Source organism: Scyliorhinus torazame, chromosome 14, assembly GCF_047496885.1.
Source record: "Scyliorhinus torazame isolate Kashiwa2021f chromosome 14, sScyTor2.1, whole genome shotgun sequence".
Taxonomy (NCBI): domain Eukaryota; kingdom Metazoa; phylum Chordata; class Chondrichthyes; order Carcharhiniformes; family Scyliorhinidae; genus Scyliorhinus; species Scyliorhinus torazame.
The window spans coordinates 109,713,459-109,740,813 of NC_092720.1; the positions used below are offsets into that span (position 1 = coordinate 109,713,459).

At 46.1% G+C, this 27,355-nt stretch overlaps 1 protein-coding gene across 2 annotated transcripts in view; it reads right to left on the reverse strand.

Annotated features, from left to right (window-relative positions):
* The window catches only part of LOC140389955 (SH2/SH3 adapter protein NCK1-like), a 314,633-nt gene that overhangs the window by 190,325 nt on the left and 96,953 nt on the right, over positions 1-27,355 (reverse strand). Inside the window, exon 2 of one of the 2 annotated variants that reach the window (XM_072474656.1) lies at positions 19,268-19,319. The exons of the other annotated variant lie outside the window; for it this stretch is intronic. The gene's annotated coding sequence lies outside the window, so the exon portion shown is untranslated. The remainder of the gene's footprint in view (positions 1-19,267; positions 19,320-27,355) is intronic. 2 annotated transcript variants of the gene reach the window in all.

Sequence of the window (27,355 nt, forward strand, 5' to 3'; positions counted from 1 at the left end):
AGGGAGGGGGAGGGGGGAGGGGAGGGGGGAGGGGAGGGGGAGGGGAGGGGAGGGGGAGGAGGGGGAGGGGAGGGGGAGGGGAGGGGAGGGGGGAGGGGGAGGGGAGGGGGGAGGGGGAGGGGAGGGGGAGGGGAGGGGGAGGGGAGGGGGAGGGGAGGGGGAGGGGGAGGGGGGAGGGGAGGGGGAGGGGGGAGGGGGAGGGGGAGGGGGAGGGGAGGGGGAGGGGCAGGGGGAGGGGCGGGGGGCGGGGAGGGGTGGGGGGGTGGGGGGTGGGGAGGGGCGGGGGGGAGGGGAGGGGGGGGAGGGGAGGGGGAGAGGTGGGAGGGGAGGGAGGGGAGGGAGGGGAGGGGGGAGGGAGGGGAGGGGGGAGGGAGGGGAGGGGGGAGGGAGGGGAGGGGGGAGGGAGGGGAGGGGGGAGGGAGGGGAGGGGGGAGGGAGGGGAGGGGGGAGAGGGGGAGAGGTGGGAGGGGAGGGAGGAGGGGGGGAGGGGGGGGGGAGGGGGGGGGAGGGGAGGGAGGGGGGGGGAGGGGGGGGGAGGGGGGGGGAGGGGAGGGAGGGGGGGGAGGGGGGGGAGGGGAGGGAGGGGGGGGGGAGGGGAGGGAGAGGGGGGAGGGGGGGGAGGGGGAGGGGGGAGGGGGGAGAGGGGGAAGGGGGAGGGGGAGGGGGAGAGGGGGAGAGGGGGAGAGGGGGAGAGGGGAGGGGAGAGGGGAGGGGAGAGGGGAGGGGAGAGGGGGGGGAGAGGGGAGGGGAGAGGGGGGAGAGGGGAGGGGAGAGGGGGGAGAGGGGAGGGGAGAGGGGGGAGAGGGGAGGGGAGAGGGGGGGGAGAGGGTAGGGGAGGGGGGGGGGAGAGGGTAGGGGAGGGGGGGGGGAGAGGGTAGGGGGGGGAAGAGGGTAGGGGAGAGGGGGGAGAGGGGAGGGGAGAGGGGAGAGGGGAGGGGAGGGAGGCAATCATCAGCAGAGCAGCTGCATAACTAGAGCTGTCCAGTGTGGGACCGGGTAGAGATGGAACCAGCAGTGAACTGTTGGTACTGTGTACATATAGTTGTAAATAATGTTACTTTCTATTTGACTCTGCAAACTCATGCTGGATTCTTCGTGACCCTCACAAAAGTGCCATGGCCAACGAGGTCAAAAGTTGCAGAAAGCACTGCAGTTGTAGTGGATTATTAATAATAATCACTTATTGTCACAAGTAGGCTTCAATGAAGTTACTGATATTGGTGAATTCAGTTAGCTTTGATGCTAGTGGTAAATTGTAGCAGCTGCACCTGATGAATTCAGATGGACAATTCTGGAAGTTGATGACGTCCAAGAACATTGGACAGGAAAGTGGGGTCGATGATGGAGTGGCAAACAAAGAGAACAGATTGATTGAATGTTTTTTTGAAAAGGAGTGACAATGGCAGCTATAAAAATGAAAATTGAAAGTGACTGAAGACTGGTTTGAAGTGAATTAGAGGGGGAAGAAAGTGGCTTAGAGAGGAACTTAAAGAGGGCAGCAGAGAAAGATGATGGGTGGGGGGAGGGGGGAAACCAAGGGATAAAGGAGCTGCACAAGAAATAGTAGAGGTAGGTGCATGGATAGTAATGATCTTCACAACGCAAAATCACATTTGGCCTTTTTTAAGTAATGGTGGAGGGAGTAGTGAAAAAGTTGAGGTCAGAGGGATTTAAGGACGTGATGGATCTTTGAAAAAAACAACAATAGTTTGGGATTATTGTTGCACGCGACAAAGATCCCAGAACAGAATTTGCCTTAATGTAAAAAACAAAGCATTATATTATTTCATGGTATAAAGCCAGATTGACAACAGCAGCCTCAGTAAGGACGGAGCGATAGAAAACTCACAGGCCTAGGGGCTTTGACACAAAAACTGAAATCACTGGAAATGAGCGGTAGGAGTAAATTATAGGATCTTGTCCAGTTCAAAGGTTTAGGAGACCCAGCTGTCAACCAAGAGTCTCAGTCCTCCACAAGTTGGGATTTACCCCTCAAATGTTTATTTTCTAATAGTACATGACAATTAACCTAGTGTGTGATGGTGGTGGGGCGGGCCCAATACTCGAAACTGCTTCACCTTCCAACCATCCATTCCATCTCTGAAACACATCTGTATCCCAAATCAGCTGGGTGCCTCTCACAAGAGGCATTGACTTATTACATCTACAATGCACAAGAGGTATGGGTCCATCACAACCTCAACATTTCCTGAGAATAGCACACCTCCTTTCAATTACCCAGGTTATACCATACAACCTTTGGAACCATGATGGTCGTTTATCAGAAAGCAACTGTCCAGGTGCTTGCAGAAGAAATGCAAAGCAGAAACAGCAGTGCCACACAGGATGTATAAGCAGAGCATAAACCACAACTGTGAACCCCACATGTGGTGTAAAAGGCTGAAATCCAATGAATGGGTTCATTGTGCAGCAGTTTGTATTTCGTATTCTTGCATTGAAGATGACCTTCTCAAAAATAGTTTGCATTACGTGTGCTCACCTCTCAAGTAAATGGCCTATATTTTTGAAGATCACTAACAGGTTAAAACATAGTCAGATGTACATGATATTTAAAGCCAAAAGAAAAACACAAGTTCAGATCAAAAGAATACACATTTTACATGCAATAAGAGGGAGTTAGTAGGCTATTTAATTTATAAGTTCTTCCACAAGAACTATTGGAATATTTGCTAAAATACAAATTCTTAAGATGTCAAAGTCAACCTTGCTTTGTGCTTTGTATTTCGGTTGTACATATTATTACACGGTCAACATTTACAGGAAAATTACTATCTTGATAGAATAACCACAAGCATTGTAACTAAACAATGGGTTCAGTTTTTGCTAGTCTTGCGTAAAAAAGCACAAAAGCTGGGCAAGCTACACTGGCAGAATAAACCGGATTATATTCTAAACATGGAAACAATTTAAGAATTACTAGCCCTGTAACACATTTAATATCAGACTTTCAAATCCAAATGCTGCAACCACAATAATACATTAGGTATTTTCACGTGACATGTATTGAGATTTTGCAACATGCATTTGCTCAGAGTAGTTTGATCAATGCAATACTACAATTGGGTAATTCACCAACACTTAAAAGTAGAAAATAACGAAGGCTTTCACAACAGGGTAATTTTAAAATATTAAGCAATCAGTCAGTCAGTTATATTTTTCAAAGATTTTCTGTCCATCTTTTCTCCAATGTCAAGACTTCCCTGCAGTAGTAAATACCACAGCATTGAATTATTACACAGAATTCACTGCGCAGAAATAAATGATTTGGTCCAATTAATGCTTTGGTGTTGATATTCTACCCATTTCAAATGAACCTCATTCCAACCCATCTTTATGTTCCCTTCTCTCTCACATACCCATTTAGTTTCCTTCAAAAGCATCCAAGCTGTCTGCTTGAATTACTTTCTGTGGTAAAGTTTTCCACATTCTAACCACCCTCCAAGTAAAGGAATTTCTCTACTTCCCTATTGGATTTATAACGATCTTGTGTTTAAGGCCTCTAGTATTGGACTGCCCCACAAATGGAAACATTCTCTCCATAGCTACCCTGTCGACCCCATTTATATAGTTTAAAGATAGTTAACCAAATTTTCTACAAGTCTTCTCCTCTCTAGAGAGAGGCTTCAAGCTCAAAAATCTTTACCAATAGGCAGAACGGTGGTTAGCATTGCTGCCTCAGGGCGCCGAGGTCCCAGGTTCGATCCCAGCTCTGGGTCACTGTCTGTGTGGAGTTTGCAGATTCTCCCCGTGTTTGCGTGGGGACAACCCAAAGATGTGCGGGGTAGGTGGATTGGCCACACTAAATTGCCCCTTAATAGGAAAAAATGAATTGGGTACACTAAATTTTTTTTTTAAATCTTCACCAGTCACTAATCTCTCAGTTTTCATACTATCTTTGTACATCGGTTTTCTTTTTAAACTTCTGCACTGCTTTCATGCTCTTTTCATAGTAAGGAGATCAGAACTTTTAAGATAAGCTGTAGAGACTTTACTTATGCCTCTCAGCACCTTATTAGTATTTTTAATTGCTACTTAATTTGATCACCTGTATCCTTGGATCCTTAGGGCTGGTTTAACACACTGGGCTAATAGCTGGCTTGTAGTGCAGAACAAGGCAGCAGCACGGGTTCAATTATCGTACCAGCCTCCCCGAACAGGCGCCGGAATGTGGCGACTAGGGGCTTTTCACAGCAACTTCATTCAAGCCTACTTATGACAATAAGTGATTATTATTATTTGCTTTTCTACAACAGGTTTCAGATTTTTCAAAATGTAGATGATGGGCGGAAATCTCCGGTCCGCCAGCCTCGTTTTCCTGGGTGACGTGCCATCACCGGCAGTGGGATTCTCTATTCCCGCCACCTGCCAATGGGATTTTCCATTGTGGCCACCCCACATTGCTGGGAAATCCGCAGGCATGGGTGAGCTGCCGAGGCAACAGAGAATCCCGCCGGCAGAGAATCCACCCCAATGTATCCGGCTTTCCTACCAAAGTTCACCTGTTCACCTTTATCATGTAGCGGCAGGATGGCACAGTGGTTAGCACTGCTGCTTCACAGCGCCAGGAACCTGGGTTCAATTCCGGCCTCGGTGATTATCTGTATGGAGTTTGCACTTTCTCCCTGTGACTGCGTGGCTTTCCTCCGGGTGCTCCGGTTTCCTCCCACAGTCCAAAGATGTGCAGGTTAGGTGGATTGACCATGATAAATTGCCTTAGTGTCCAAAAGACGAGGCATGATTATTGGATTAAGGGGATAAAGTGGGGTCTGGTCCTAGCAGGGTACTCTTTCCAAGGGTCGGCGCAGACTCGATGACCAAATGACCTCCTTCTGCACTGTACAGATTTTTGTCTTCTTTTCTATGTTAACCTTGTGGGGAGATGGTAGCTTAGTGGTAACGTCACTGGACTAATAACCCAGAGACCCAGGCTAATGCTCCCACGACAGGGTTTCAAATCCCACCACATTTGAACTTGGTTAATAAATCTGAAAATAAAGCTAGTCGTAATAGTAAGTAATCATGAAACTATCTTTGATTGTGATAATGATCCACTTGGTTCACAAATGTCCTTTAGGGAAGGAAATCTACCCCACATGTGACTCCAGACGCAGAGCAATATAGTTGATTCTTAACTACCACTCAGTTTAAGGGCAATTAGGAACGGGCAACAAATGTTGGCCTTGCAGCGATGCCCACATCCCATGAAAGAATTAAGAAATAGTTTGCCACTTAACAGCCCACTTCTTCTTCATTAAGTTACAATCATGTGTAATTTTGATACTCATTCTCAAGCCCAAATTACTGCTGCAAATTGTCTGCACAGTGGTCCCAGCACTGATCCTTGTGGAACACCACTTTCTAACTTTTTCCAATCTGAATAACTACCTTTTACCTCTGCTCTCTGTATTGTTTTGCCAGTTTGCATTACAGTTCATGTAGGAAGTCTTGTGGCACAGTGGTACCTTCCCTACTTCTGTGACCGACCAGAACCTCAAGGTTCAAGAGCAATGCCAGGACATAATGGCCAAGGAAGGAGCATTCATAACACAATTCAACAGGCTGATAATTAGCTTGGGAATCCTTCCACCACTTCCCCCATTTCCCCACTATTCCCCAAAAGGAAAAACATCAGAAGACACGATAAAACAAAAAAAAAAATTTCATTATTTGTCCTACACTTCGTATACGCTAATCTTGGTCATGAGGCGACTATGGTGTTTCAATAAAGGCCTTTTGAAAATTTCTATAAATGGCATCTTCTCCAACACCTTTGTCTACTCTTTCAGTTACCTCTTCCAAGAAATAGATTATCGTAGTCAAGAATTATTTAAAGTTTGGGAATCCATGTCATCTATTTTCTACTGACAAGGTCAAACTGGAAACACCCACACCCCAAAAAATTAAAGTTTAAGTGATTTACAGAGACAAAGTCACCTTGTACATTAACGTACTGCACACAAATCCCCCCGTGTTATAGATGATCTCATCTTATCACTGATGGTGCATGATTTTTGCAAAGTAACGTCGCAGAAAGCAGAGTTGCCTCAGATGTAGTAGTGTTATATCTTTGTTCAGAAAACAATTATCTGGAGTCCCCATAAAACAAATGCACCCATCAGAAAAATGGCAACCTACACAGACATTAAATGCGGCATTCAAATAAGAGAATGCAGACCACCACCAATAGCATGCAGAGTATGAATGCCATCTCAAGTAAGATTGATGAAACCCTAGCTTTGGCCATTCATCACCACACGGACCTGCAGCAAAGTCCTTTCCGGTTCATTGCTAGCAAGAAAGTACGGGTACGACACGAGCGGGATAATGGCAAAACGGGACATGGAATTGGAGAGTCAGTTCAAAGTGGTTCCTCTTCTCACTCGTTGCCACCCACATTCTGCCACTTGCTTGGATAGTCAAGTCTGCTCTTCCACAGGTGCAGGTGGAGTAGTTTTTGGTCAGGTCCTCATGGCTCCTGAACCCAAAGGGCAGTGCCAGGAGTATCTCAGCAATCAGAGAAACAGTTTGAGCAACTTACCTCTATGCATAGAATCCCTACAGTACAGGAGGCCATTTGGCCCATCAAGTCTGCACCAACCATCCAAAATAACACCCTGCTGAGGTCTACTCCCCTGCTAATCCCTGCAGCCCTGTAACCCCACCAAACCTGCACATCTTTGGACACTAAGGGGCAATCTACCTAAGCGGAGCACCCGGAGGAAATCCACACAGACATGGGGAGAACATGCAGACTCCGTACAAAGTGTCATCCAAGGTTGAAATCAAACTCTACTCTGCTGGACCACAAAGATTACATCACATAAAAGTAAGAAGAAGAGTGAAGATTTGTTGCTGTAGAAGGGTTTATAATTGGGTATTTTAAATACTGTTAGTTTGGTAAACATTGGCTTGATTTTTGAGCCATATAAATATTGGGCGGGATTCTCCCTTTTGGGAACTAAGTCCACACGCCTGCTGGAAAATGGCGAGAATCACTCCGGACTTTTTCCTCGAAAGTCCAGGGTGATTCCCCGTTTTCCAGGGGGCTAGCAGGGCCCCGGCGTGCGTCCCGCAGCTCTAGCTGCCAGCAGGGCCCTGCTATCCAGACCGCGCGGCCGCGCATGCACACAGCAGCTGCAAGCGCACGGCGGCCCACTTCCACACAGCGCAGAGGAAGGTAGGTTCCCCCCCACCCCCGATTGAGATGGCCCGCCGATCATTGCCCCTGATCGTGGGCCTGGCCACTGTTGAGGCCCCCCGCACCCCCCCCCCCCCCAGCGTCAGATTCCCCCCCCTCCCGCCACCCCACCAGTACCACCACCGCGGCTGCGGGTCCGAGCGACCGCAGGGTGGTACCAGATGTGAACCACGCCGGCGGGAACTCGGCCGGTCGACCGCGGAAGAGCTGGATTTCCGGCATGAACAGCTATTCTCCACCCCGTGCCAGGTGCGATTCTGGTGCGGAGGGTCGGAGAATCCCGCCCCATTATTTCTTTCCACCATATTCCCATTGCCCATTTTTGTTGCTGCTTGGCAAACAACCTCGTCAGTTGCGATGAATAGCAATCCTTTCACAGTAACTTCACACTTGTGACAATAAAAGGTTATTATTATTATTAAATTGTTTGCAGGACTGCTTTGTGTAGTGGCACATGGAAGTGGATTTTCTATGTGGCTGCCAGATGCGTGGCTCAGTGGAATACAAGTGAATCTTGTGATCGTGAGGCATCCCAGAGGCAGTAATATGCACTGCTGCTGGTCCCTCACCTGCATTACTTTCCACTACCTCTTCTCGGAATGTTACAAATGTGATAATAGGCTAGATCTCCAAACTGTCAGGTTAGGGACAAATAACATTCTGTTTAAAGTAGACAAATTTTGAGATTTCAGACACTTGCTCAGTGAACAAAGCCAGAAGATTCCAAATTAATTTTACTCTACAAAGTCAGAAAGACAAACCAATTGACTATATCTTGATTATGCCCAACATTCAAGCATGAGGTGCATGTGAATTAACAGGCAACTGTGATCAAATACACCACACTACACAAAAAATGGCAGATGTGACTATGGATTTCTCAACAACCCAACCAGACATCAATAACACTGACCTCCCTGAAAACCCTCTCTTTCACGACGAATTACAGTCTCCACTATTGAAGATCTAACTTGGGAATTCTCTCCAAACATTACTCCAACTCAGACGGCATCAACAACTGCTCATCTCTGTGTTACAATAGAGTCTTCAGTGGTTCCATTCCCCTGGATTCCCAAGATTGCCCTCAAGCACCAATAAGCACAATTTCAGCTCTCCAGTTCGACTGAGGCGAACACCACAGCTCCTAAAGGATACCTTTGTCCCAACAGCCCACAATATGCAGTCACCAACCATCAGCATTTCAGCCATCAGCATTTCAGAGTGCTCCCTACAGCCTTTTTCCTGTTTGGAGCCTGTTTCACTGTGCTTCCCTTTTTACCTGAACTAGGATCTTGGTCCAGTCCCCTTTCTCAGTCTTCTTTTGGGACCCCTCCCTGTCCCCACTTCCCTTTGGGACCCCTCCCTATTCCCTGCCTGGAACTCATATTCTGGACGGTGCTCTGCTCCCGGTCAACTAACCCAAATTTTCTTGAGGCTGCTCTTCTTGCACAGGTGCACTGGGCCCAAAGAACGCAAAAAAGCTGATCTGCATGTGCTCTCAAGGTCAAGATAACTTTGACTCTCATAATAAGAGGCTCTGTGAACAACAGCAAGGTTTGGACCTTCAGGAGAAACAAGGCAAGGTGCAAAGTGCAGTCCAGCAAGGTAATTCTGGAGACCCTGGCTGGTGGATAACGAAGGGATTCTAAATCTGTCCAGATATCTGATGCTTAATTTCAGCATATGAATGGTTTGATCAATGACACATATCGTTGTCATAAGAGTTTTCCTGGGCTTCATGCATGTCGCCAGCTACAGCTTCAAGTGAGCATCCCCCATCTCCGAGTAGTCAGCTTGGAAATCTGCTTCAAAGCACAAACAGATCAAGAAGTTGGATTACTGGAGGACAAATGTATCATGACAGCTGCATAAGAATATTGCATACAGCTGCATAAACATATTCTGGTGGTTGCACTCCAGCTGACACTGTTGGGTGGACAGTCCAGTGGTTGACAAACACTGCCAGGTGATCAGGGAATGCTTGAGTTGCCACATGCATTCCACCTTGGGAAACCAGCTGGAGCTGCAAATCCAGGCAACATCAACGCAAACGTTGACATCATTTCCTTGGCGAGCAGGAAGAAATCACCCACCAGTCTTATGCATTTGTGGGCCAGCAACTCCGAGATCCTCCAAATGTTTCCAGGAAAGCCCCAGAAGAATCACGAGGCAAAGTGTTGAGGGTGGCTGTGACTTTGACAGTCATTGACAAAGTATAACAATCAGGTACGAAAGAGAAAATGCTGGAAAATCTCAGCAAGTCTGGCAGCATCTGTAGGGAGAGAAAAGAGCTAACGTTTCGAGTCCGATGACTCTTTGTCAAAGCAATATAACAATTCTAACAATCAGGTTTTGTCCTAGCACACTGCACAGGTGTCACAGCAATTAGCACTGTGGCCTCACAGCGCCAGGGACTCGGGTTCAATTCCAGCCTCGGGTGACCATCTGTGTGGAGTGACTGTCTGTGTGGAATTTGCACTTTCTCCCAGTGTCCGCGTGGGTTTCCTCCGAGAGCTCCAGTTTTCTCCCACTATTCAAAGATATGCAGGTTAGGTGGATTGGTTATGCTAAATTGCCCCGAAATTGGGTCAGAAGGTTAGGTGGGGTTACGGGGATGGGGTGGGGGTGGCTCTTTTAGGGTTGGTGCAGACTCCATGGGGCAAATGGCCTCCTTCTGCACTGCAGGGATTCTATGATTCTATGAAATATTTGATGCCCCTGATGCTCGTCCAAGCCTCCGAAGGTGCTGGCATTCCAACATGATGAGAAAATGAATCTTCTGTCCATATACTTCCTGCAAGCTGCACCTCTACTTTCATCCCCACGGTCTTGTGAAACCGAGTGTTGTTTGAGGAGCAGGCTATTGTGTCTCCTGATAGCTCTTTCTGCTGCTCCACCTGCTACTACCCAGCTTGGTACTCATTTGTCATCCAAAGTAAAATAGCACGATGTTGACCATCGCGCCCCAGTGCAGATTCGACATACAAACCTCCAAAGCACCGGAAATAACTTCTCAACACAAGACTGGAGGACAAAACCGTATACCTAATCTGGCAAGAAAGCAGAGGCGAGGTTTCACCACTTATTGGCTTTTCTGCCTGTCATGTCTTCAGCCCCCTCAATTGTCACTGTGTTCTCACCTTACTTTCACTGGCAAGTATCAGGAGACTGGGGATATCCATACCCCCATAATTAAATTCAGGAAGCCATGTTAATGTCGCTCTAATTGAGCGATTAGCACACTAAAATTAACAACCCACTTCTCCTGAGGGAGTTACTCACATGCGGCTTAATGTACTGCAGTTAAACGTAGACATTGGTGGGATGGAGTCGGCTTCCCAAAGGACTGTCAATTCTCACATTGTTATAACCCCCACACACTTCCAAACCTACACACTACAGCAATGTAAAATTCAACCCATGTGTTTTATTACAAAAATAATCTGACATTATATTGTCAACAGAAATTGTATAATACACCTGTACTCCTTTTTCAGGACGTTCGGAATAAAATAGGATTTACAAAATGGCGGGGGGGGGGGGGGTTTCTCCGTCCCTCCGCTCCAAATTTCTGATGCGGCATGCAGTCGGGATTCTCCGTTTCGCCGGCTGTTTAATGGGGTTTCCCTTTGTGGGACAACCCCACATAGTCGGAAAACCCCCGGGCTGCCAGCAAAATGGAGAATCCCGACAGCAGAGAATTCAGCCCTGGGTATTTTTACAGAAATTATACTTTATCTTGTTCTACTCCACCCACTCTCACTACTCTGTATTGAAACACATGTTAAAAAGCTATATAAAAACATCCAGAAGTTCAATGTCAAGAAAAGGATTACTCCAAAGGTTAAAAACACCTAAAAGGACTTCCTAGTGCGGCGATGACCAGCTAAGTCGCACGTTTCGGCAGCTCCCGGTGGAACGGACTTTTGGGCTCTTAATAGGATCCCCAACGGCAATTTAAAAGGCCAAAAACACTGTGCGGTAAACCAGAAGGGAATCCCCCCGGACACGCATGGATAAGGGAGAGGATAGCGGCCGGATTGAGGAGGATCCTCTGGAGCAGCGGCAAGGAAGGCAAGCTCGAAGCAAGATGGCGTCGGAAGGTGGCCGTTTGTTATGGGGCCCGGACCAACAAGAGTTCCTGCGGCGCTGTGTGGAAGAGCTGAAAAAGGAGTTGAAGAAGGAGCTGTTGGCCCCGATATTACAGGCGATTGAAGGGGTAAAGGAGGAGCAGAAGACCCAAGAGCAGGAGCTTCGGGTCGTGAAGGCAAAGGCTGCTGAAAACGAAGATGAAATACAGGGCCTGGTGGTGAAGACAGAGACGCATGAGGCACAGCACAAAAGGTGTGTGGAAAGGCTGGAAGTACTGGAGGATAATTTGAGGAGGAAGAATTTAAGGGTTCTGGGTCTTCCCGAAGGCACAGAAGGGGCAGGCGTCGGGACATATGTGAGCACGATGCTTCACTCGCTAATGGGATCGGAGGCCCCGACGGGCCCTTTGGAGGTGGAGGGAGCTTATCGAGTTTAGGCGCGAAGACCGAGGGCTGGAGAAATACCTCGAGCTATAGTGGTGAGGTTTCTCCGCTATAATGACAGAGAGACGGTCCACAGGTGGGCGAAGAAAACTCGGAGCTGTAGGTGGGAGAACGCGGTGATCCGCGTATACCAGGATTGGAGTGCGGAGGTGGCGAGACGGAGAGAAAGTTTTAATCGGGCTAAGGCGGTGCTTCACAAAAAGAAGATCCAGTTTGGAATGTTACAACCGGCGAGAAAGAACTTTGGGGACAAAGTGGTGGGGTGATTATGTGGGGCGAGGAAAAAGGGGGGGGGGGATGATTTTTCAATTTGTATCCTGTAACTTTTCTCCCTTCCCCATGTTGGGGGGGGGGGTATGAGGAACTGTGGGCGCCGGTCATTAGGGGCAGGGCCGAGTGGGAAACGCGGGCTTTGTTCCCGCGCTATGGTAATTATGGCGGGAACAGGGACGCAGGAAGGAGGGGGCCTCGCACAGTGGGGGCCGAGGACAAGGGGGGGAAGCCGAGGTCAGCCAGAGTTCGCTGACTTCTGGGAGCAACATGGGGGGTGCAACTACGCTAGAAAGGGATCTAGCGGAGGGGGAGGGGAGGGGGGTTAACTGGGTTGCTGCTGCTAAGGAGAAGGGGGAGCTGTTATGGGATGGGGTGGTCAAGGCGGGAGGGCGCCGTCGGGGGGATACACGGGTACGTGGGAACCAGGTGAGGAGCTGGGTTAAAAAAGGGGATGGCTAGTCGACAAGGAGGGGGGGGGGGCGTAAAGAGCCCCCCAACCCGGCTGATCATGTGGAACGTGAGAGGGCTGAACGGGCCGATTAAAAGGGCACGGGTACTCGCACACCGAAAGAAATTAAAGGCAGATGTGGTTATGTTGCAGGAAACGCATCTGAAACTGATAGACCAGGTCAGACTACGTAAAGGATGGGTGGGGCAGGTGTTTCATTCGGGTTTGGATGCGAAGAACAGGGGGGTGGCTATCTTAGTGGGGAAACGGGTACTGTTTGAGGCAAAGACCATAGTGGCGGATAGTGGGGGTAGATATGTGATGGTGAGTGGCAGATTGCAAGGGGAGGTGGTGGTTCTGGTGAACGTATATGCCCCGAACTGGGATGATGCAAATTTTATGAGACGTATGTTGGGACGTATCCCGGACCTGGAGGCGGGAAAGTTGGTAATGGGGGGAAGACTTCAATACGGTGCTTGATCCAGGACCGGGAGGAGGCCGGCAGCGGCCAGGGTGTTCAAGGACTTCATGGAGCAGATGGGAGGGGTAGACCCCTGGAGATTTATTCGGCCTAGGAGTAAGGAGTTCTCATTTTTCTCCCATGTCCACAAAGTATACTCACGGATAGACTTTTTTGTCTTGGGAAGGGCACTGATTCCGAAGGTGACAGGGACGGAATATACGGCCATAGCTATTTCGGACCACGCTCCACATTGGGTAGACCTGGAGGTAGGAGAGGAAAAAGAACAGCACCCACTCTGGAGAATGGATATGGGCTTATTGGCGGATGAGGTGGTATGTTTAAGGGTGAGGGGGTGCATCGAAAGGTACTTGGAGCTTAATGACAATGGAGAGGTTCAGGTGGAAGTGGTCTGGGAGGCGTTGAAGGCGGTGGTTAGAGGGGAACTGATATCCATAAGGGCACATAAAGGGAAGCAAGAGGGTAAAGAAAGGGAGCGATTGCTGAAAGAACTTCTGAGGGTGGACAGGCAATATCGGAGGAGGGACTGTACAGGGAAAGACAAAGGCTACATGTGGAATTTGACCTGCTGACCACGGGTAAGGCAGAGGCACAGTGGAGGAGGGCACAGGGTGTACAGTATGAGTATGGAGAGAAGGCGAGTCGGCTACTGGCCCACCAATTGAGGAAGAGGGGAGCAGCGAGGGAGATAGGTGGGGTGAGAGATGAGGAGGGAGAGATGGAACGGGGAGCGGAGAGAGTGAACGGGGTGTTCAAGGCATTTTATGAGAGGTTATATAAGGCTCAGCCCCCAGAAGGGAAGGGGGGAATGATGTGTTTCTTGGATCAGCTGGAATTCTCTAAGGTGGAGGAGCAGGCGAGGGCGGGACTGGGAGCACAGATTGAGATGGAGGAGGTGGTAAAAGGGATTGGGAGCATGCAGGCAGGGAAGGCCCCGGGACCGGACGGATTCCCGGTGGAATTTTATAGGAAGTATATGGACTTACTGGCCCCGCTTTTGACGAGAACCTTTAGTGAGGCTAGGGAAAGGGGGCAGCTGCCCCCGACTATGTCGGAGGCAACGATATCGCTCCTTTTGAAGAAGGAAAAAGACCCGCTGCAGTGTGGGTCCTACAGGCCCATTTCCCTTTTAAATGTAGATGCTAAGCTCCTGGCCAAGGTGATGGCGACGAGGATAGAGGACTGTGTCCCGGGGGTGGCCCACGAGGATCAAACTGGGTTCGTTAAGGGGAGACAGCTGAACACGAACATACGGAGGTTGCTAGGGGTAATGATGATGCCCCCACCAGAGGGGGAGGCGGAGATAGTGGTGGCGATGGACGCCGAGAAAGCATTCGACAGAGTGGAGTGGGATTATCTGTGGGAGGTGCTGAGGAGATTTGGTTTTGGAGAAGGGTATATCAGATGGGTACAGCTGCTGTATAGGCCCCCGGTGGCGAGCGTGGTCACGAACAGACAGAGGTCTAATTACTTCCGTCTTCATAGAGGGACGAGGCAGGGGTGTCCCCTGTCTCTGTTACTGTTTGCGTTGGCGATTGAGCCCCTGGCCATAGCACTGAGGGGCTCCAGGAAGTGCTCTGGGGAGGAGAAGAACACCGGGTATCCTTGTATGCAGATGATTTATTGCTGTATGTTGCGGACCCAGTGGAGGGGATGCCTGAGATAATGCAGACACTCAGGGAGTTTGGGGAATTTTCGGGGTACAAATTGAATATGGGTAAGAGTGAGTTGTTTGTGGTGCATCCGGGGGAGCAGAGCAGGGGAATAGATGACATACCGCTGAGGAAGGTAACAAGAGATTTCCGGTACTTAGGGATTCAGATAGCCAGGAGTTGGAGAACCTTACACCAGCTTAATTTAACAAGATTGGTGGAACAGATGGAGGAGGATTTTAAGAGATGGGACATGGTGCCCCTGTCACTGGTGGGTAGGGTGCAGGCGGTCAAAATGGTAGTCCTCCCGAGATTCCTCTTTGTGTTTCAGTGCCTTCCGGTGATGGTCACAAAGGCTTTTTTCAAGAGAATTGAGACAAGTGTCATGAGTTTTGTGTGGGATGGGAAGACCCTGAGAGTGAGGAGGGGGTTCTTGCAGCGTAGCAGGGATAGGGGGGGGGCTGGCACTACCGAGCCTAAGTGAATACTACTGGGCCGCCAATATCTCAATGGTGTGTAAGTGGATGGGAGAAGGGGAGGGAGCGGCGTGGAAGAGATTGGAGATGGCGTCCTGCAAGGGAACCAGCCTTCAAGCAATGGTGACGGCGCTGTTGCCGTTCTCCCCGAAGAAATACACCACAAGTCCAGTGGTGGTGGCAACACTAAAAATTTGGGGGCAGTGGAGACGACATAGGGGAAGGACGGGAGCCTCGGTGCGGTCCCCGATAAGAAATAACCATAGGTTTGTCCCGGGGAGAATGGATGGGGGATTTGGAGCATGGCAGAGAGCTGGGGTTGTGCAACTGAGAGATCTGTTCGTAGACGGGACGTTTGCGAGTCTGGGAGCGCTGATGGAAAAATATGGGTTGCCCCAAGGGAATGCATTTCGGTTCTTGCAACTGAGGGCTTTTGCGAGGCAACAGGTGAGGGAATTCCCGCAGCTCCCGACGCAGGAGGTTCAGGATAGAGTGATCTCAGGGACATGGGTGGGGGATGGTAGGGTGTCGGATATATACAGGGAAATGCGGGACGAGGGGGAGATCATGGTGGATGAGCTGAAGGGGAAATGGGAAGAAGAGCTGGGGGAAGAGATTGAGGAGGGGCTGTGGGCTGATGCCCTACGTAGGGTAAACTCGTCGTCCTCGTGCCCCAGGCTAAGCCTGATACAATTCAAGGTCTTGCACAGGGCGCATATGACCGGAGCACGGCTCAGTAAATTTTTCGGGGTAGAGGATAGGTGTGGGAGATGCTTGAGAAGCCCAGCGAACCACACCCACATGTTTTGGTCATGTCCGGCACTACAGGGGTTCTGGGTGGGGGTGACAAAGGTGCTTTCGAAGGTGGTGGGGGTCCGGGTCGAGTCAGGCTGGGGGTTGGCTACATTCGGGGTTGCAGACGAGCCGGGAGTGCAGGAGACGAAAGAGGCTGATGTCTTGGCCTTTGCGTCCCTCGTAGCCCGGCGAAGGATATTGCTTATGTGGAAGGAAGCCAAACCCCCGGGCGTGGAGACCTGGATAAATGACATGGCAGGGTTTATAAAACTAGAACGGATAAAGTTCGCACTAAGGGGTTCGGCTCAAGGGTTCACCAGGCGGTGGCAACCGTTCATTGACTACGTCACAGAACGATAAAGGAAATGGGAAGGTAACAGCAGCAACCCAGGGGGGAGGGGGGGGCCCGCGCGGGTCCTCAGGGGTGTTTTTGTATAGATATTTGTATTAGGCTATGTATATTGGATTGTTTGATTTTATTTTTGGAGAGTTATTATTTTTGATATGGCAGTTGCCATTTAGTTTATATATTATTTATTTATTTGTTAAAAACGGCCACTGTTATTTATACTGTTTTACTGTTGTAAAAAGGAAAACCTTTGTATTGTTTTGTTTGGCCAAAAAATTTGAATAAAATATATATATTTTTTTAAAATACCTAAAAGATAAATTGAAGAGCTACTGAAAAGATTTCAGCAGAAAGCTCACATCGTACCCAGGTCCAACCACCAACTCCTCCTCATATACAGCAGGAAACATACTGAAAAATATAAATAGTCTACTTTAGAAGCCAGCTCTTTAGCCCTGTGCTAAACCAGATACCGACTGCTCTACACTTCATCTTTGTTTTCCCACATAAGGAGCATGTTCTTGGTTCCACAGAAGAAGCACAGAAGGGGCTGCTTTAGAGCAGTGGGCTAAATAGCTGGCTTGTAAAGCAGACCAAGACAGGCCAGCAGCACGGTTCAATTCCCGTATCTGCCTCCCCGAACAGTCGCCGGAATGTGGCGACTAGGGGCTTTTCGCAGTAACTTCATTTGAAGCCTACTTGTGACAATAAGCGATTTTCATTTCATTTCATGTATTTTGTGTGCTGACGGACCTCGATCGTTTTCACCGTTTTGCGGAATGAAGCTCTATATCGGGTTCTGTATTTCTGACAATTCCCACTTTCGTGGTGCCACCTTCCCGGATGGAGCACAGATGGGCCACCTTCCATCCTTCCAATCTCCAATGAGTAAACGCCACTCTACTCAACATCTCCTCATAAGAAAATCCCTCCATACCCAGGATCAACCTCGTGAACCTTTTCTGGACTGCCTCGAATGCCAGTACATCTTTCCTTAGATAAGGGTGACAAGGGTGCTGTTGTTGTCTCATATAGCAAACTCTAATTCGCAGAGGCAGTGTCAACTCTCAGACACTTCTTTCTACCTTCCCCTGGAGCATTACCTAGCCACCGACAATCAAGACATTGTTTCCAGGACTGTCAACATAATTTCCTCTGGGTATCTTTCCTCTGTAGACTCCAAATTCACAGTCGCCCAACCGAGAACAGACCTACTTCTACCACATTCTCAAATCCACAAACAGGACTGTCCTCGTAGATCCATCATTTAATTCTGTTCTTGCCTCGTTGAGCTTCCCCCCCCCCCCCCCCCCCCCCCATCCAGTCTCTTCCCACCCAAACCTTCTGATGCCCTACATCATTTCAAAAGTTACCAGTCCCAGCCACCTCCCCTCCACAATGCATGTCCAATCTCTCTTCACTTCTATCCTCCACCAGGCCAATCGGGAGGGTTCTCTACTTTTTTGAACAAAGGCCCAACCAGTCCCCACCCTCCTTTGCCAGGACTTCTTTGCCTTCATTTCTGGGGATAGGTTGCTTAATAATGTTCATTCTAAGCCCAGTGACTCCCACAATGACTTGTACTACAATTCCTTACATCCTGCTTCCTATGGGAACACCATTCCATTCTCCTGGTTTTTCTGCTGCATAAACTCTTTTGATGTAATGTTCCAAAACTGCGCTACGTATCTGTCTTTTTTGTTCAATTGAAAATTCTCCCGCCCTGCCCAATGTGATTGACAAGGCCCTCAACCATGCTCGACTTCCTTCCCGCATTTCTGTTCTCATCCCATGCCCTCTCTCCCAGAATCACTGTGAAGTCCCCCTTGTCTTCACCTTCCACCCCGCCAGCTATCACATTCAAAGGATCAAAGAGTCACATGCAACTAAAAACATCAGCTTTCTTTCCCCATCTACAGATACTATCAGAGCTGCTGAGTATTTCCAACACTTTGTTTTTATGCCCACAACTAATGTTGGATTCAATAAAGGTCTTCATTTCCCGTCTCAAACAAACAGAGGTTTCAGACTGCTACTCTCCATCCCCTTGCAAAATCTGTAGTGTGCCGCTTTTCTTCATCCTCATTGTATTTCTTCAGCAGCTGGAATACAATCATGGAAGGTCCTAGTCTCTCATCCATCTTCAGTTCTATTTTTCAGAACCAATTCATCTACAGGTATCTCTAGCAATTATTCCGTATTCTCCACTAGTAAATCTACACTTTCACCATAATTTTCAAAAATGAAAACTATTTAATATCACCGCCATATCATTGTGCTCTACAAATAGGTCACTGCGCAGTGGTATGAGTGAATGGGAACAGAATATTACAAAGAGATATTGATAGGTGGAGTGAGTTGTTAAAACCGTGGTAGGTGGTTTTCAACGTAGGTAAGTTTGAGGTCAATCCAAAACAACGGAACTAATCCAAATACTTTCTGAATGGTGAAAAGCGAGGAACAACGGAAGTCCAAAACAAATTGCGAGCCATTTAATCCAATTACATAAAGTCAAGGGAATGTTAGCCTTTATTATCATCTTGAGTGAAGGAAACAGAAAGGGCAGAAACTGTTCATAGAATCCCTACAATGCAGTTTTGCTATAGTTAAACAAAACCTGATTAGACCACATTGCGAGGAGTACTGTGTACTTGTTCAGAGCACTACTGCTTCAAAGCAATATTAGTCTGGGAAGAAATACTACAGTACAGCTTCGAGTTGAAGACTGTCCACTGCTGATCTGTCATCTTGGTTGCTAAATTTACTGCCCATTTATTTTAAGCTAGATGCATTTATGGCTCACTGAACTTTGCCCTTTCCAGTCCAGCATTCCTTTGTACATGATAGCCAAGTTTATCAACCCATTTGACCCAAAAAAATACATAGTTAATTAAGCGAAACAATTCACACACGAACACTTTAATTCATATTATGAATAAAATTGTACAACAAGAAATTAACATTTATCGGCAATCAACAATGAAGTGAAGGTGTTGCTTTTGCTTATTCCCACCAGTAAACATAAAATGAAAATTCTACCTGTGCCACATCAAACCAGCCAGCCTCAAAGTGTATCCTGTCTGACCGTGAGCTGCAATTAAAAAATGATATATTTAAATTCAATGCATCTTTACCCTCTTGCTTCTCATCCCAACATTACTTTTTCCTGTAATGAGCAAACAGCAGGAGAAAATTGGTCACGTATTTTCTAATCTAATGGCAATCATTTTTTTCAAAACTGGCAGCGCGGTTGTGTGTTCTTTGTCTTGTTTGCATTAATTTATTTGTAAATGATTTCTCAAGGGCAATTAGGGGTGGGCAGAAAATGCTGGCCTAGCCAAGGGCACCCACATCCTGTGAAAAGGAATAAAGAAAATTTTCATTCAACAATCACATGTTCAGATGGGAGATTACAGGATCAGTAACATTGAATGTCCATCAATAGCCATTAAATGCAGCTTAAAATGAAGTTTGAGAAGCTCGTTGTAAAAAAAAAGATGAAGTCCCTGAAAAACAGGACAAATGTACAAAAACAAAACAGATATTGAGAGAACAAGTGTGAAATGCTCAAAGCAACTGGACTGATGTTTTAAAAATTCCAGTAACCACAATGGACAAGAACATAAGAAAATGACAAGTGGGTCAAGGCCAGCTGGTCCATCACGCCTGTTCCATATTAATTGCTTCACAGGAGGAGCCAAAACAATGAGATGACAGAAATTACATCCATTCACAAAAGAATCTGATAAAGCAAGAAGCAGCAAATGATGGGAGCTGGAGAACCACACAAGGGATAATACCCGCAACATTTGGATTTTGATACCGGCAACATTTTGATTTTGATTGTCAAGAACGGAAGATAATTTGGCTCGGGTTAATTGATCAGAATATCATTAAAAATAAGTACATAATGAAAAGGACCAATCAACCTGAGCAGTTCACAATGTACAATTTGTTTTCTCATGATCTACATACCAACTGCTAATTTATTGAAGAAACGGTCTTTACAAATTTCTTCCTCTCTCGGTAAAATCAAGTAAAGGTCCAGAACAGTCAAATAATTCATCAAGGCTGCCTTTCCTAGCATCTTTTTAAAAATTCTTTCATGGGATTTGAATATCGTTGTCCATCCCAATTGTCCTCGAGATGGTGGTGATGATCCACTATCTCGAACCCCTATAAGGTGCAGGTACTTCCACAGTGCTGTTAACACAGTTCCAGGATTTTGATTCAGGACAGTGAAGCAATGGCGATAAGGATCCACATCAAGATGGTGTGTGGCTTAGAGCAGAACTTGCAACCAGTGGCGTTTCTGTGTCTGGTGCCTTTGTCGTATTTTTCAATGATTTCTGACATTCAAGAACCATTTATAACACAAAGTATTCAATAATCTCTTGTACTTGTCCCTTAAAAAAATGATTTCCGTCAGCCCATCCTCCTGAATTTCTTATTCAGCTCAGCGTCCATCTGCTGGATGTTATTTTATAGCAGAATGAAAAGCAAGTTGGTGCTGTAATTTTCAATACTGTTAACTCTTGAATTGTTTTTTAAAAATGCTTTGCATACCTTAATAACTTGTTAATCTAGGAAGTATCTCACTTCTCCCTTATAGTTCATGAAGGGATGGAGAAATTAAAATGAGAAAATAGAAGAAAAAATCCTTTTAACCTTAAATTGTGCTCGAGGCTCAGCAATTCTGCAGTCTCATCTGTTTGATGCTCACATTTCAAAGTTAAATGGCCTGTTTGTAATTAATTTTGTTTTCAAAAAACTTCTGAGAAAATGTGTGCTGTGCATGGCTTCTATCTTTCTTCAAAGAAAGTAATTTTGATTCTTCAACCCTCTTAACTTACTGCCTTCAATCTCAAATCACCCTCGTTCCTCTTCCGTGTAACAATGTTTGTAAGATGGGATACAAAAACTGGACTAAATATTCAAATGTTGCTTTAATGATATTTGCAAAATCAATATAAATTTTAGGCACTGCAATCAGTCTTTAATAATGTGAAGCGCTAAATATCTGCACTAGATGTGCCGTTACTTATCTTCGATTGGGCAAAATCCAAACCATCTAATATGCACACAATACCAAGCCTAAGTTTTTTTTAAAAACAGTGTCCAATGCTAGATGGTCACCGATACAAAGGATGGGTGGGATTACTGGGTTACGGGGATAGGAAGGAGTTGTGGGCTTGGGTGGGGTGCTCTTTCCAGGGACTGGTGCAGACTCGATGGGCCTGAATGGCCTCCTTCTGCACTGTAGATTCTATAAGTCTGCACATGTGCACTAGTCAATGACATCGCTCCACTGTGCTCAGTCTGACACAGTGGCAGCAAAAATCTATCAGACAGAGGCACAGTGTTTGGTGGCCACCTGTACATGATTGATGTCCATCAGGCAGGAGACACAAAAATCTGAGAACACGCACGATCAGACTCAAAAACAGCTTCTTCCCCGCTGTTACCAGACTCCTAAGCAACCCTCTTATGGACTGACCTCTTTAACACTACACCCCTGTATGCTTCACCCGATGCCAGTGTTATGCAGTTACATTGTGTACCTTGTGTTGCCCTATTATGTATTTTCTTTCCTTTTCTTTTCATGTACTTAATGATCTGTTAAGCTGCTCGCGGAAAAATACATTTTATTGTACCTTGGTACACGTGACAACAAACAAAATCCAATCCAATAGTATGTCAGTTTAGGGGGCGGGGAGGGGGGGTGGCAAGACAAAGTATGCACATCACTCAGAGCTGTGGGCATGGGACTGAATGAGTCACATATGAATGTAGCAGCTTGGCACCTGCTCAATGAAGACAATATTGTTATCAACTGAGGCCCAGAATGAAATAGTGAACCACTAAATCAGTGCCTGGGACAACAGCCCACTGCGTCCTTAGTTGGCCTGCTCTTGTTTGGGGAGCAGTGGAGCGAACATTGTTGAGCGCAATGAGAATTTTTTATCTACTGTTTTGGAGATGGGGTCTTGTCAGGTGTTTTCTTACAGCAGCTGCATTTATTTAAAGTATCTTTCGAATTTTGTGGGAAAATATCTTTAATAACTGTTCGAGAAGCATCTGTGCTCCTGGCCATTGCCTACTCCGTTGCTTGCAAAGACATAACAGAAAAGACACTGGAACTGTGCATGCAAAGCGTTGGCAACAAATTCCGTCTTTAAAAAAAATAAAATAATTCATGGGTTGTGGACATCACTGGCGCGGCCAACATTTATTGCCCGTCCTAAATTTCCCTTGAGAAACTGGTGGTGAGTTGCCTTCTCGAACTACTGCAGTCCTTGTGGTTTAGGTACACCCACAATGCAGTAGCAGACACTAAATATATGTTCCTGGCAATTAACAGTTGTCTTGCTCTCATTTTCATTTTTCAAACTTAAAAGCATCATGTTCAGAATTTCCAGTTGTCTCAAAAATTCGAAACTTATGTTTCATGTTTTCTTGATAAAAGTATTGGTTGCAAAAGCACTTGAAATGCCATAGTATATAAGGCTACAGACCAAGTGCCCTAAAATGGGATTAAAATAGATGCTTAATGGCCTTAATAGCCAGTGCAGACACGATGGGCCGAATGCCCCTTTCGGAGCTGTAAAATGGATCCTATAAAGCAGCAAAAAGACTAGCATTTATATCATACTTTTCATGACCACCAGGTGTCTCAAAGCACCTTACTGTCAATTAAGTACTTTATAAAAGTGTATTTGCTATTCTGACATAGGAAACATGCCAGCCAATTTGCACTCATCAGCAGTGTGATAATGACCAGTAAATCTGTTTTTTTGCGATGCTGTTTGTGCGATAATTATTGGCCACAGCAACTGAGGGTGACTTCCTTGCTCTTCTCCAAAATAGTGCCATGGGATCTTTTACATCCAACCAAAACGGCAGTCAGGGCCTTGGATTAATATCTCATTGGAAATACAGAGCCCTCCACCAGTGCAATGCACCCTTAGTACGACACTGGAACGTCAGCCCTGATTTTTGTGCTCAAGCCCTGGAATGGGAATTGAAAGCCGAACCTTGTGATTCAGTGCCACCAACTGAACCCCAGCGGACACAAAATAGTTCAGAAATTATTCAACAAATCTTGTTTGCTGATTTCACTCGATTTGTGGGATCCAGTACATTATACTGCCAACAAGCTTTGCTATTTTTTTCAGCTATTGATAAAAGAACTAGAACATCTTGAACACATTGGGTATTTGATGGAACTGAACGCACTTCCCCCAACAGCAAGTATGCTTGAGTTTGAGAAAGCTTCCTCTCGCCCCAAATGGATTTCCTGTCATTGTATGGTTAACAAGGTTTGCTGCAAGCCATGAATTTCATCACTAACTGAACCCAGACATTTAGTTAATAATGTGCAATAAAAGGGATGAAGTTCTGGAAAATTGTTGACACATAACACTAAATTGAGGAAACTGTGAAATAAACAAGTAACAGCACGGAGAGTGGCTACAGTTATTGATAAAACAGATAATCTCAGACTATTTCTTGCCAGCTCCTCTTTCCTTTATCAGCCAATGTCAAATCTCCTACAAAGCATAGAGCACATTTCCAGTTCGCTGCTCATTCACACCCAAATGTCAACATCGTCGATAGCATCAAATAGCAGCCACATCATCAACTCAAGTCCATTGGACTGAACACTATCTTAACTTCTATGCATCACCTACGACCCACATCCTCCTAATCCTCATTCTTCTTCCAACCCGGATGGCTAGATTTTGAAACCGCCAATTACCAATTCCTTATCCCTTCTTCGACCACAACAAATCACAGCAATTGTGGATTTGTTAATCTCTCTCTAACTTGCACTTTGAATGGCCTTGTCCTTTCATTCGTTAATGGCGGCACTGGGAGGAGTGCCCAACCTCATTCTTACACCTTCAAATCTAAATGACATAATCTTGAGTATAACTGGTTTAACTATGCATTATCAGATTTGGTTGGACTACATCAAATATTAATGTGCCTCATGCGGCTCTTCCAAGAACATTCATGACGTTAAAGTCACACTATAGAACAAAGATACCCTTGGCTTATATTCTAAAATACAGCCCCTTTCTCCCACCCTGTCATTTTCCACTCAACCCTAGCCTCTAGCAAAAGCAAGAAGTTCACTGATTTGTGAGCCATGGGCAGCAATTCATTTAACAGCCTCTGCTGTTTCCCACTTGTTATTCGTCACCAGGTCAAATTTTCGACTGCCAGAAACTACCAAAGTCCTGAACCTGTATTGACCTTTAGTTTCTTTTTCACTACTGTTCGGAATTTGGGAAATTAACGAGGTTAACAGTGAACTTGAGGTGAAAACAAGTAACAAGACTAGCAAGCATCTAGGAGGTATAATGAGATGTGATCTGCCCAGTAACAAGATTAGCAGGCGCCCAGATACATTAAGGTCCATTATAGGCACCCCCACTCCATCGGGAAATCCGCGGCCGTGAGTGCACTGCAATCGAAACAGAGGATCACGTGGATGGAGAATCCAGCCTCATAGCATACAGGGCTATGGACCTGGACCAAGTGTTGGAAAGTGGTGCGTGATGGCCAGTGCAGACACGATGGGCCGAAAGACCTCTTCTACATGACTCTATGCTCTTCAAAGGACCACGGGAACTTTTCATTTCTACCTGCACCACGAAGACCACAGCCATCATCTCAAGTTTCGGTTGAGGGAGAACATGTGCAATAATGCAGTGGTTTCTCAACATGGCATAAGCGTGACAGCTGGCATGATGTGCTCAAAGTTATAGAGATTCCTGCAACTGGACACTATTCTGGGTTCATTACACCTTCAGAGCAAATTTAAATTTAATACCGCAGTCTGCAATTTATGGTGGGAAACATTTAACTCACGCAACCTACTAAAAGATGTTGCTTTCCAAAGCTCTCCCAGAAACTATGGTACTACAGCAGCATGTAGATTGCCCACTTCCGTGGCTCCGACTGTATTCATCATTCCCCCCACTCCCCAACAACACCCATGAAACTAATTGTCATGTGCCGCATCTCCACCATCTAGAAATTAAAATGCACAACGTATAAACAATTCCAGAAAATACATATATAATGAATACACATAACCAGCTACTATAAATAATGCTGGGGAATGTGCCGTGTGACATAATGCTGCCAAGGCTAATACAGAATAATTCTAAAACAAAGAACATTTGCCAAAGCCAAGATTAATGATGGTGGATTGCATCAGGGCAATATAAAATGGAGCCTTAATTAATTTATACATAGGGAGTGCCTTTCAAGCATTGCAAGTTTACTGCCAAATGCACAGGACATGCACTGAAATGGAATACAAAATTAGCAGTGAAATTCTACTCCCATCTCAAATCATGAAGAAGACTGGGGGATTATCTACAGCATGATAAATTACTTCTAAATATTGAAAAGAAAGTCACGGCTTCCTTAACCTATATAGAGAATTCTATAGTGCCTGCAATCCCTTCCCTTCAGTCTGCAATTCATTCATAACTGCAAACAACGCTCCTAACCTGAGGAAGAATAAAGGGAACGGGGTGGGGGGAGCGGTGTCCCCAAGTCACACCAGTAAATGCATTTGTTTTTAAACTGATAAGCCTCTTAACCATGTTCTAAGGATATCTAATGAGGATTTTTCTTTTTAAGTTAATTTATGGAACAACATGTTCAGTAAAAGTTACTATCTATCGTGCACTAAGCTTTCAGGGATAATTGTTTTGCATTTCCATATTTTCTGAATGCATCTGTGAGAAATCAAAAAGGTAAAGTAATTAAATTATCTCAATGCACCATCTGCAGATTGAAGCTAGTGCCTGCAATCCTTGGTAACAAATTTCCATGGTTGATAGGGCATAGCACGCCAAAACCTCCAATTACCATCTAAAGAAAAGCCTCCACAGATACCTGAAGTCCGCCTCCATTTTAGGTTTTAAAAAGCATTTCAGAATTGAGCTCATGGAACAAATTAAATTATCTCTCCGTAAATTCTCAAAAGAAATTCCACCAGGAATTTGCAAACAATATTATTGAAAAATTACTGCAGTTAATTACTTCAAAAAGTAAGGTGGAGTTTCCCGTTTCGATCTTCAAATTGTGATTTCAAGCCAACTCAACAAATTTCAACTCCTCTTCCTCTTCTACACCATTCCTAACTACCATGTGGTTATACTGGTAAGGAATGTTAATAATGTGGCACATAGTTTGGAAAAACACACCCATTTCAGTATCCGTTTCAAGTCTTCGGTTGTGTACAGTGTGCCAAGTACAGTACAGCCAAGACCAGTCCGCTTCACCAATTGTGTGAATAATCCCATTCCCACACCTGGTATCAGCCGAGTGAGCAAAGAATCAATCTCATAATATTTAGCACAGTGGGCTAAATAGCTGGCTTGTAATACAGAACAATGCCAGCAGCGCGGGTTCAATTCCCGTACCGGCCTCCCCGAACAAGCACCGGAATGTGGCGACTAGGGGCTTTTCACAGTAACTTCATTGAAGCCTACTCATGATCATTTAACTGCATCGTGTTGCAGTCCGTGTTACCCCAGAGTGAATAATACGACAAGAGGCAAGTCTCTTATTGCAGTCAGACCATTCACTGGTCTGAAAATGTGTTACTTTGTTTACCCCAAAAACACCAAGGGGTTTCCCAGCTGTGTTCCAAAGCAGGAAGGATTTGGAGGAATGAAAAAATAGTTTAAAACTTAAATGGGGGAAAGGATATATATTCCAGATCAAGCAGCCTAGGATGGGAGGCCAGCCAGGAGAGAATTGGAATAATCAGGTCCACAACATACAGAAGCATAGATGAGGGATTCAGCAGACAGAGGGTCCCAAAACAAGATTGGAGATTTATAGGAACTGGAAGTCGGTAGTTATCGTGTCAGACAGCATGTGAGAGTGAGAGGGTTAGCTCGATCAAATAGGGGGCCAACAGTCTGATTCAGTCAAAGGCAATTTAATCAATGGCATGGATCTAGAGTTTGTAGCCATCCCCAGACAATAATCCAGAGAACACAAATTCAAATCGCATCATGTTCAACATTATGTATGAGCATATAAGTATAAAACCTGCAGCACTGGTGCAAAAATGTCACTGAAGCAGCAGTCACA